Here is a 10,836-nt window from a genome sequence, read left to right on the forward strand (position 1 = left end):
ATGCCCAGACCTGGAGGGCAGGACTCTTCATTTCCTCCAAAATAAAATGATCCAATTCACTACTTTAGACTTCGAGGTCACATATTCATTCACTTTTGCAAAATCAGTTGAGGATAGGAATACAACTGCAACAAAAGATCTACATTTTCTAATCCTGACTCCCAAATACAGAGGCAGAGAGTTGTGTGTTTTGTGAGTACACTCCACAGCTACTGGTGAAATTATAACTTATGCCATGCATCCAGTGTGTCATTATTTTTGTTATGCAGTGAACTCTGGCTTTTTACTCATTAAACTAGATCAGATCTGCAGCTGGCACAGGGGCAGATGGGAATAGTTCAATACTGCAGGGTAGACTGGGGCTGTTTGCAGGTTGGTTATTACAGCGGATCCACATTAGAGGGTGCTGTGCAATACTGTTTGTTCCAAACACACCATCTGGCGTAGAGGTCATTTATTTGATATACAGCAAAACTGTGAGGTGAAGGTCTTTTCTTTTTTTTTTACAAGCTAAAGCCTTGACGATTTTCTTTGAACAGGTGCCTGTTGCTAGTTTTCCTGATTCTGGGGTTTGTTGCACACACAGTACGTACAGGATTCTCCGATTACTGTTTAAATGCTAGGTTGTTCCCTGTGGCCAAAAGTCATTAATCGGTCTATGATAATGAGCTGATAATGGAATATTAAACTGTGAAATGTAATAAATATGTATAAAGTATTATGTTACAGAGCCAAGAGTTTTATAAATGTTAAGACTATGTGTCGAGGATGAAATCATCGCAAATCTGAGTTATTGCTATTCAAAATATAGAGGAACAATCAACTCTGGGTCTCAGGGGTTTCCAAGCTAGGGGATGAGACCCCCACAGCTGGTCACAAGGTAAATCTGAGGGGTCTCAGTGTGATTAACAGGACAGGGACCAGAAAAATCACACAAAATTAGCTTTATTTTTCTTAAATCTTCACCTTTTTTCTAGTGAATCACTGAATCTAGAATTTTACCTCGAGAGCACTGCTTTTCTTATTTTCTGATCTGACCTACTTTAAAATGTTTTGTTGGTATGATAGTGTCCACACAGAAACAGATAGAGACAGTGCCAACCAGCTCATCAATATGTTAATAACTTTCTAATCAGTTTACTCCAGAGAAGCCCGTAGTGATGTTGCAAACAACAGCACTTTCAGTCCAGACCCTCTCTCTCCCGTCTCTTTAAATTGGGCTTCACCTCTCTTTAAATATGAATTGCAAGTTTAAATACGATTCTACCGATTTATATGCACCTTTAATAGAACCATAATAGATGGTCTGTTTTGATTCCGTGTTTTGTGGGACAGGTGATGCGCAGGTGTTGAAAGCTCATAGATTATGGATTGCAATGGTTAAAGTCACCAAGGACAAGACTTGGATATTAGTGGAGATGAAAGGCAGATTTTATGTTACTATGTAAATAGTATCAGCAGTGATTGGATTGCAAAGGACAAAACTGAGGTTCAATTGAATTGAAGTAAGTCCACTGCCTCTACTCTACCATTGTGTGAGTATCTTTGGTGGAGAATACAGCTTTAAAAATATCTCATTCAAGTAAAACAGAAATATCAATTTCTGCCAAAAGCTTTCTTTAATTTTTGAATATATTTTTTAAAATACAGAGCCTCTGAGATGGCCACCTGACCTGAGCTCAAAACCACTGAAGCAACAAACCCTGGTGGTCTACCCTCCACGCACACAGCTTTAAGAATGATCAGTTTTCTTATCTCAAGATGAAGAGCAGAGACACAGGTATGTGTTGTCTTTCTTGCTTCATCAGTGCCAGATGAAGTTACGTACTGTATTGTATTGTTCTTATGCGCTTATTGAGTTTGGTGTTTTTTTGTTTTGATAGCTCATTAATCCGGCTGACAGTTGATGGTATTGTAGGAGCTTCGGCCTTTACTGATCAATGCTAAATTCATCAAAGCTTCCCTATCGGCCATAACTTCATTAACCACAGTCCAATATATACACATTCTGCAAATTCTCTTTGGGGCACTCGGAAGCCACCAATTTCAGTGGTGATCAATTTGGCTCTCACCTTTTTAGTTTTGCCCTGCAGCTCAGCCACCTGTTAAGATTACACTTAACCCTGCTTCTTCACATTTCAGCACATCACTGCTCGCTAATTAGATTTCCTCTGGCGTGCGGTGGAGTCGAAACTCTGATCGTGGAGCTAGCAGGAGAAGCCAACTGAGAATAACTTTTAGGAATCCCTGCATGACCCTGTGGAAGCATCTGAAACTGTTAATCCCAGAGAGAGACACCTTGAGAAATGATAAAAGTCCAGCAAGAACATCATGAGCTTGACTTCCTTTTTTTAAAGGAACAAAGTATTTGCAGCAATATAGCATTAAATCGCTTCTCACAAGTTATTCCCATGCAGGCCTTGTGTCATATTATGTACTTTTTACTCAGCCAGCTTTGGCAGCAGCAACATTTCTAAGGATTCACTAGTATTCTCTTTGCCTTTGCTTCTCTTGAAGAGTGAACATGTAGTATTAAATGTCATAGTTATGAATTGTTACTATCTTTCAGTCACTGTGTTTTCCTCCCGTCAGTCATACAGAACATTTGATTTTCACATTAGGAAAAGGAATGCAGCAGAGATGATAATGAATAGTGTGATGATTTGGAAATGTGGTGCCATTTGCTTCCAGACACATTAGTCATTGTTACATAAACCAGTGCCTGTCATTTTAGCAATGTTTATCTCTGTGATGCATTTGAGAGAAAAAATAAACTGATGTAAACCTGATGTTTGCCTTGAACATGCCCTAAGTAAAGTTAAACCATTTGATCAATTAATGATGCATTTTCAGCCTCATGTGAACACAGATGTTGTACATGACCACAAGATGGCGCCTAAAACGCACAGCTGTGGCTTGACATCTGCCTGTGAGATGAAAAAGCAAAGCAAGTTGATGACATTTGCTTATAAAGAGGTGGCACTGACAGAGTTGATATTAAAGATTAATCTATTTGACTTTTACTTGATACTGCAGCGCTGCTTATTTATCTGATGTGGGTTTATTTCCCCACTAAGTGATGACATGCTGTAAATAATGACACTGATATTTATCTTTGACCAAAATAGGAACATGAAAATAGTCATAACAAAGTAGTTATTGCATTGAAGTAGGTCATATTTTAGGAGTGTTTCTGAACTAAATGTTTCTCTTGTTGCTGATGTTGATCTATTTTAACTTCATTGTTTTTTGGCTGCCAATTAAATATTACTCATAGTAATACAAATAATTGAGCTTTTATGCTTTTGCTCTATGTAAATATAACCATGAAGGTACTGTTAACATCAGTCACTTGTTACTGCTCCTGCCTGCCTAATTAGTTAACATTTCTTTCAATCAGATTATTTTCTTCTTTCTTTCTGGCATGTAGAGGACAACAGATCACTGCTATTTTCAGAGAGCGGTGCTTAGACAGAGGGTAGATTCAAGTCCATCATCATCTCCTCATTTCCTGCAGCTATTTAAGACTGCGCCTCTCCAAAATAGGCGCCCGATGACCGCAGCCGAAGCTATCTGGGGACCTGTTTTCAAACTAATTCAAGGATATTAGGATGTCTCAGAATGTTTTGTTTTGACATTTCTATACCTTCGTCAACCGTTGTGTGCACAAAGCGTGTTCCATCTGACTTAATGCCATTTTAGAAGTCATCTCAGATGCTTTTAGGTTTCCATAACTATATATTGTACATCTTGAGTGCTTTATAATTTCTATGCTGCACATTGTTATTTTGGAAATGTACTCAAAACCCAAAGTAAGGTTTAACTGACACAGACAGGTCACACACACACACACACACACACACACACACACACACACACACACACACACACACACATTGCAGTTTAGTGAGCCCAGTCCTTCGACATCCCGCCCAGAGGTTATATTCTATCCGAAATGTTGGGTGTGTAGCAAAATACATGCTCCACACTGTCTGGCTCTCCTAATGAAGGGGTTTTTGACTGGTAGTCCTGTGTTTGTACCATGTATCATGCACCACTATATCACTGGATACAAGGTCAGATTATATCTCATCCTATATCTGCCAGCAGTGCAAGTCTGCAATGAGAGCTCAGCCTATTAGACACAGTGGAGACATTATTCCAGGACATGAAGCCACTATTAAAAAAAAAAAAAAAGATTCTGATAGCTTTTGAGGAATAGAAATATGATTGAATGGTTTTTGGAGTTTTTTCTGGTCTCATTGTTCATGATTTTATAAACAGCACATAATGGGGTTTTTCACAAAAAGCCTCTCTTGTGTTATTCTGAGTCAGACGAAGCTGTACGTGGCCAGACTCGTCAGACTGCAAGCTTTCAGCACCCACAGTGTTAATGTATAATGTCAACGCAGTAGGGAGCCTTGTTAAAAAGCAATTAAGCCAAAATGATTTAAACATTGTGCGGTTTGGCCATTGGCGAGCCTCGAGGTACACACTGTGTTGTTGTCTTAAAATGAGAATTTCACTGTCTGCTTACACTGAAAACCGCTATTTGTGTGAGTGTAGCTCCAACCACACTTTCCCACACCGGCCAAACCATACCAAACCACAGACTTCAGATGAGTATGCGCACCACACTCAAACACAGACACACATACACACACACACACACACACACACACACACACACACACACACACACACACACACACACACACACACACACACACACACAGTATTCACATGAAGAGTAATTGAGGGGTTTGACTAGTTTTTGGTGCATTAAAACAGTAGCTGTTTTAAATGACAGGGGCTGAGACATGCTTGCATTGATGTCTGTGAGTCTGGTAAAGATGGCTGATTACTCAAAGAGGACGTGGCATTCAGTAACTCTTATTATATTTCTCTTTATTCAGTGGAGTTGGACTGAATCACACCACTTAAGCTGTTCCTGACTGTAATACATTCTTAATCCATGGCTTTCTTGCAAGGTACATTCATTTCTTGAGTGATTTCAGGGACAAGCCTTTCTGCAAACAGTTTTATACTTGGTCTTGTTTTTGATGATCAAAACATTACTGCTGACAATTGAGAGTCTTCAACAGGCAACCTAGAGCTATTAAGTTGTTCGCCCTGTTTCCAAAGCAACAGCTCATCCCATATTCCATGTGATAATTTGCCATTATGTGTGTGTCTCCCAGTAAGTCTACCAGAGTTACATAAGCAGCTTCAATTTTAGTTCCAGTGGCCGTTGTCTTAAACTAAGATTAGTGCTAGGCCATATAGTCAGACACATTTTAGCTGTTGGCAGATTGTTAGCTAACACTCTGTGTGCAAATGTGCTCATCACAGCCAGACTGCTTGGATGTGGTTTGGAACATCTGTGTGGTCCCCAATCCAGAAGAAGACAGACAGGGGAGAGACAGAGTGTGAGGAACAGTGGAGGGGAGGAGTGGTGGGACCCCAGGGCTGCTCAGAAAGAAGCCCTCAGATTTTCCATCACTGCTGTCGCCACCACCATGGTGGCGGTGTTGCCTGTGAGCAGAGCCAGGGGACAGTGTGAGACAGATGCAGTGTGTGTGTGTGTGTGTGTGTGTGTGTGTGTGTGTGTGTGTGTGTGTGTGTGTGTGTGTGTGTTTGTGTGTGTGTGTGGGAAAAAAAGCGAAAGAAAGATGGAGGAGAGAAAGCAAGACAGGGACAAAGCGACTTGTGGGGAGCCGTCAGTCTAGTCGATGACTGATTAAGTTGAAGGTTAGGTCTGGCAATTCATGGAGCTGCTGGCGGGGGCGGGGAAAGGGGCGTTGAAAGGAGCCTTGGTCCAAACCTGCGGTTGGCTCCCCACCACCAGCAGCAGCAGCACCACAGCCCAGCTCCCTGCCTGTATGCGTGTGGTGTTTATTTACGAGCCTGTTTAACCACGGCGCGGTCCCTGTGGTGGACTGACACAAGATGACAGCAGCCTAAATGTCTTGCCCTTTAAATCCAGCCTAATGGTCGCTTAGTGCTATGGAGACAGGCACTGGGATAGGCGCCTGGGGTCTTTTCATAGGGGCCCTCTGAGTAACACATCAGCTAACACATCTATGGGCCACCATCCAGAGCCTTATTACTACCTGCTTCTGTGGCTGTGGCGCCACTGATTTAGCCATGGCTATGTGTGGGGGGACAATATGAGCATGGGAATATAGACACTATCCACCTATTACAGCTGCTCTAACAATGATTTGGGATGTGAATGTATTTTTAATATCTGGGCCTGTGGCGTCTGGGACAGTTTGAATAGCCACTGGATGGCTGGTTATATGTAGAGTTCAAAAAACAGTAATTTAATATGATGCTTGGGATTTATGTGCTCCACAAGAGCTAAATTCTTAATTCTGACCTTACAATTTAATTTTTAGAGCAGAAAAGTTGCGGTCTTTTTTGTTGTCGTTATTGTTGTTTTTAACATTTCACTGCTGTTCAGACTAGAACACAAAGAGTTAATTCCTTGTGTTTTTGCCTGAAGTAACCATGTGGTAAGTTAATAGTAGATGTGAGTGTTATTGGGCAAATTATATGCAATATGATAGCAAACATCCACTTCACGTTAAAACGGCCGGCGTAAACACACCATTCATAACTGCATACCATTCTGTGTGGGCTTGCCAGCCAATGCAATTAGACGCTTTCTGAGAGGAAGAAAAGATTATCATCCAAAACCTTGTGCCTTGCTCAATTCGTGTGAAAAAAGAGATGTTTATTGTGAATCAGATTCTGCCTGTCAATAATCCACTACAGATCTTAATTAAAGTCATTCTGATCGCACCTCTGGGATCTATGAGAGGAAACAGGCAAAGGGAATAAAGTTGGCCACAAATCCCATGGGAATCCATCTCTGCCTTAGAGTCTTCTCCTGAATCACCTGTTGGCCTACCTCACTGTTGTTACCCCAACCTCAACTTGTTGCTCAATAAAGCACACAAACACACACACACAAACACACACACACACACACACACACACACAAAGGCTTTGAGCTGCAAGCTTCGGTCCTGTGCAAACAAAGATCAGACCATACTCATTGGGCCGTGTTTCTGGCACTCATCAGGCTGTTTGTACTGCAATTTCCTCCCCACTCTTATCCACGTTTTGTCCACTGTCATTCCAACGGGATTATGGGATGCTTTCATCATGCAGGAGCCTTAACTGAGGCAGTGGGGGAAATGCAAAGGAAGCATGTTGTTTTGCTCCTCTCATCACACATAGTGTTATCATCACATGCCATAATGAATGCTGCAGTCTGGAGTTATCCCTAGAGCTTATTATTATTTTGTTGCTGCTCTCCTGTCCATCTAAACAAATACAGTGTTTAAAGCAAACTCATATTCATTCCACCTCTTCCAATCATTGGCAATTACTGAAGATATTGTACAGCATGTGTCCTTAGAGGATATAGGTATCATTGCATTAAGAATGAGGAATACTCTAGTAATATCGACCTCATTTACACATACATGCTTTTTTAGCGGCATTCACTCTAACATATTGGAGCTCATTCATGAAAAGTTTGTACACACAGATTTGATCCTAACTTCTGCATTACTTTTTGTGGGATTCAGCAGTGTTTTCTTAAATTTTTAAAAGGCAAAAATACAATTTGCAGTAGTAAAAGCAACTGATGTGTTGATGGTAAGCATCTTATTATGGTTTGTGGTTGATCCTTGGCCATAAAATAGCAAACATAAATTAATGTTTTGGTTTATTTTTAGTTTTAAATGTTCTGTTATGTTTCATTAATCAGATGGACAGGTATAGTATTGTGTCTCTTGTTTAGTTTTTACAAACAAATTTAAAAGAAGAAATAAGAAAACATTTGTGTATGAGGCTAATTGTCACTGCCTGTCTACGTTCTTATTGATTTACGGCACTGAATGTAACAAAAGAAGACAAACAGAATAGTAATGTAGCCTGAAGTAGATACTTGTTCCAACCAGTTGACTTTTATAGAGAGTCATCTCACGGTCAGCTCACTTTAGTATTGATGTCAAGATACAAGGCTTGAATGTCTTTTAAAAACTAGTTTTTGTAAACATGCTTTTGTGCAACATTTTTACTGTCAGTTGTCTGTTTATTTCAGTACTATTTTAAAATGTGCAGTATACATACATTACAAGGTTTTTTTAATATCAGCATATGTGAACACTTTACTTGTGCTATTTGTAATCTTCCTAAACCAATGATGTCAATATCCTGATCTACAAGTTCCTTAGAATAAGTCATCAGAGTAGATTAAGGTTCTGTCTAGACACAATCTATGGTTAGTTTTGTATTTTCTCTTTATATTAACTAAGGCTTTGGTGAGGTTAAGATTATCCAAAGACATTGCTTCGAGGCTTCGGCCACTCGTGCCTCTAATCTGCGGGGGGACATTTTAGTTGATTTAGTCTTTGATGAGGTGACCTCCGTCTCCAATACTGATGAGCTGTTTGTCGTCACCGCTGCCCAGCCATGCTGCTGTGGTCTAGACCTGCCGCCTCCCTTCTATCCAAGACCCTCATTCATCCCAAGACAAACAGACACAGTCATTACAATTAAGCAGTGCTATTAAAGGGACAGGCAACTGGCAGATTAAGAGAGGAGAAATGAAGTGGCTCTTTGTTATTGCAAGCAGTCAACTAATTAAAAGTTGAGTTAGTGAAGTTTTGTTTGTTTGTCCATGAGTCTAAATATACTTATTAGCTTGCATTTGGGGATTTGTGCACAAACTCACGCTCCTGGAAAAACAGCTTTGTGACTAAAGAAGTTTTTCTAAGTTAAAAATGCACTGCTTTTGCTGCTTTGTATCTCAAGAGTAAATAAAAACAAGCCAGCCAGAGGAGACACTGAGGGCTCAGACTCCGTTCTTGAAGGGCCTTGAGACTTGAAGGATTAAGATTATGGGGGAGGTTCTTTTGAATGACTGATAGCACAAAGTGAGAGAGGGAGCATGGCAGGGCAGGGCAGGAGTCTGTGTGGCGGACCAGCAGCAGCTTTACTCTTCAATCAGTGAGATGAAAATTGCCACTCCTGTCAAAGTAGAGGTGTTTACTGAAAGGAGGACAAGGGAGAAAAAGAAATAGAGAGAGACCTCTTGAGAGGGAGAGTTATGCAACCTGTATGGTCCAGGGTTCCCATGGAGCAGGGCTTCTATATGTGGCCAATCAGGGCTAGAGTTGGTACCTCTCAAAGTCTGCGGGCAGAAATAGTAGAGGTGTTGAGAGGTAGGATTGGGTATGATCCTTCAATGATGTATATTGACACAAAACAAAATTGCACATCTCTGAATGTGGATAAAATGTGGCAAAGAGAATGGCAGTTTTCCGGGAATAAAAGTGAAGCATCATAGCGTTGGACAGCTGTATGATACACTCTATACTATCTCTTGGAGAAAGCTTTCTACAAGATATCAGGGAAAGTGAGACAAAAATAGCAGCATCTGAAGCTCCAGAAAAATGTTAAAGGCTAAGAGAGGCTGTCGACATGTAAAATGTCACTCATGACATCAGCACTTAATCATTCACAGGGGTTTGGGCATAAGTGATTCCCATTAGAAGTAGCCTAAATCTAAGCCTGGTGTGGTTTGTATCATGGTGGTCTCAATGGTGATTTATGATACAGTAGGGCCTTGTGGCAATGCTGCCCGCAGTGTATTCTGTGTCTGTCTAGATTTCATTGATTGGTGAGGTGATGGAGAGCTGCAGTCAGGCCTCTTTGTCGAGGTGGGACGTCATTGTTAGGGCACTTCAGCAGTGATGAGGATCCTTAAAGTTTTATGACCTCTGTGGCCTTAGTGGTTTGTTGTTTGAAAAAAAGGTCTTTTTAAATGTAAGTTTCCTTTAAATTTAAGCTTTCTTTCAAACTCTGCCATCACGTTAAAGAACTTTGTCGCCTTCATAATTCAGAGCAATTTGCAATTTGATGTCACCAAGAAAGGCTGCTCGATTAAATGCTCATCCATTTAGCTTTTTAGGGAAAGTGGATCATATTTTTGTGGAGTGCATTCTGACATCTTCATAAATCAGCCTAATCATAGGGTTGTGGTACACCCCTGCCTTGTTTGTGTCTTTGTTAATGCCATGCACATGTGACCAATAACATGCTTGCATAGATGAGTGAGCGCCAGCACGCTCTCTCAGCTGTAGAGGCGGTTAGACGTCTGCTCACATTCAAAAACGTATTGTGGGGGGAACATGCCAGACGTTGTTTGGATGTTTTGCTGTGGGCTTTGGCATTAAGCAGTCCTCCACATCATAGGTAACCCCTACAGAAGTGTCTATCATCTTTACCTTGTGCCTACATTTTAGCTTCAACTTACCTTTAATTATCTGGCATTGCCCATTTTATTTTTCTTTACATAATGGCTCACTACATCGATCATATATAGATCTTGCCCTGTCGTCTCATACAGCAGAATATATGAGTTTATCGTCGCACACTAGAAGCACCTTTATTGCAGCAATATATTTTACCAGGAAGAACTTCCTTCAGGCTAAACGCAGCTGGGCACCACATGCCTCATTTCCTTGGTGCATTCCCTGAACCGTTCAGAGACAAGATACTGCTGCCGTCTTTGTTTCACTTCCCTGGATTCTCATCTATGTGTCTCTTTCTCTTATCCAAAGATGTATATCATTTACTGTATCTACAGGCTGCACCCATCATCAGACACTGCATTTAAGTTTTCTTTAAAGAGATCCAGGCTGTCTAAAGTGGAGGCAGGCCTTGTTCAGATAGCAGCTGATGAACGCTGGAATGCTTTTGGTCTTATCAAGTTGTCGTCACGATCTAGCCACAGCGTGCCAAGCCCGAGCGACG

This window comes from Sander lucioperca, chromosome 15, assembly GCF_008315115.2.
Source record: "Sander lucioperca isolate FBNREF2018 chromosome 15, SLUC_FBN_1.2, whole genome shotgun sequence".
NCBI lineage: Eukaryota > Metazoa > Chordata > Actinopteri > Perciformes > Percidae > Sander > Sander lucioperca.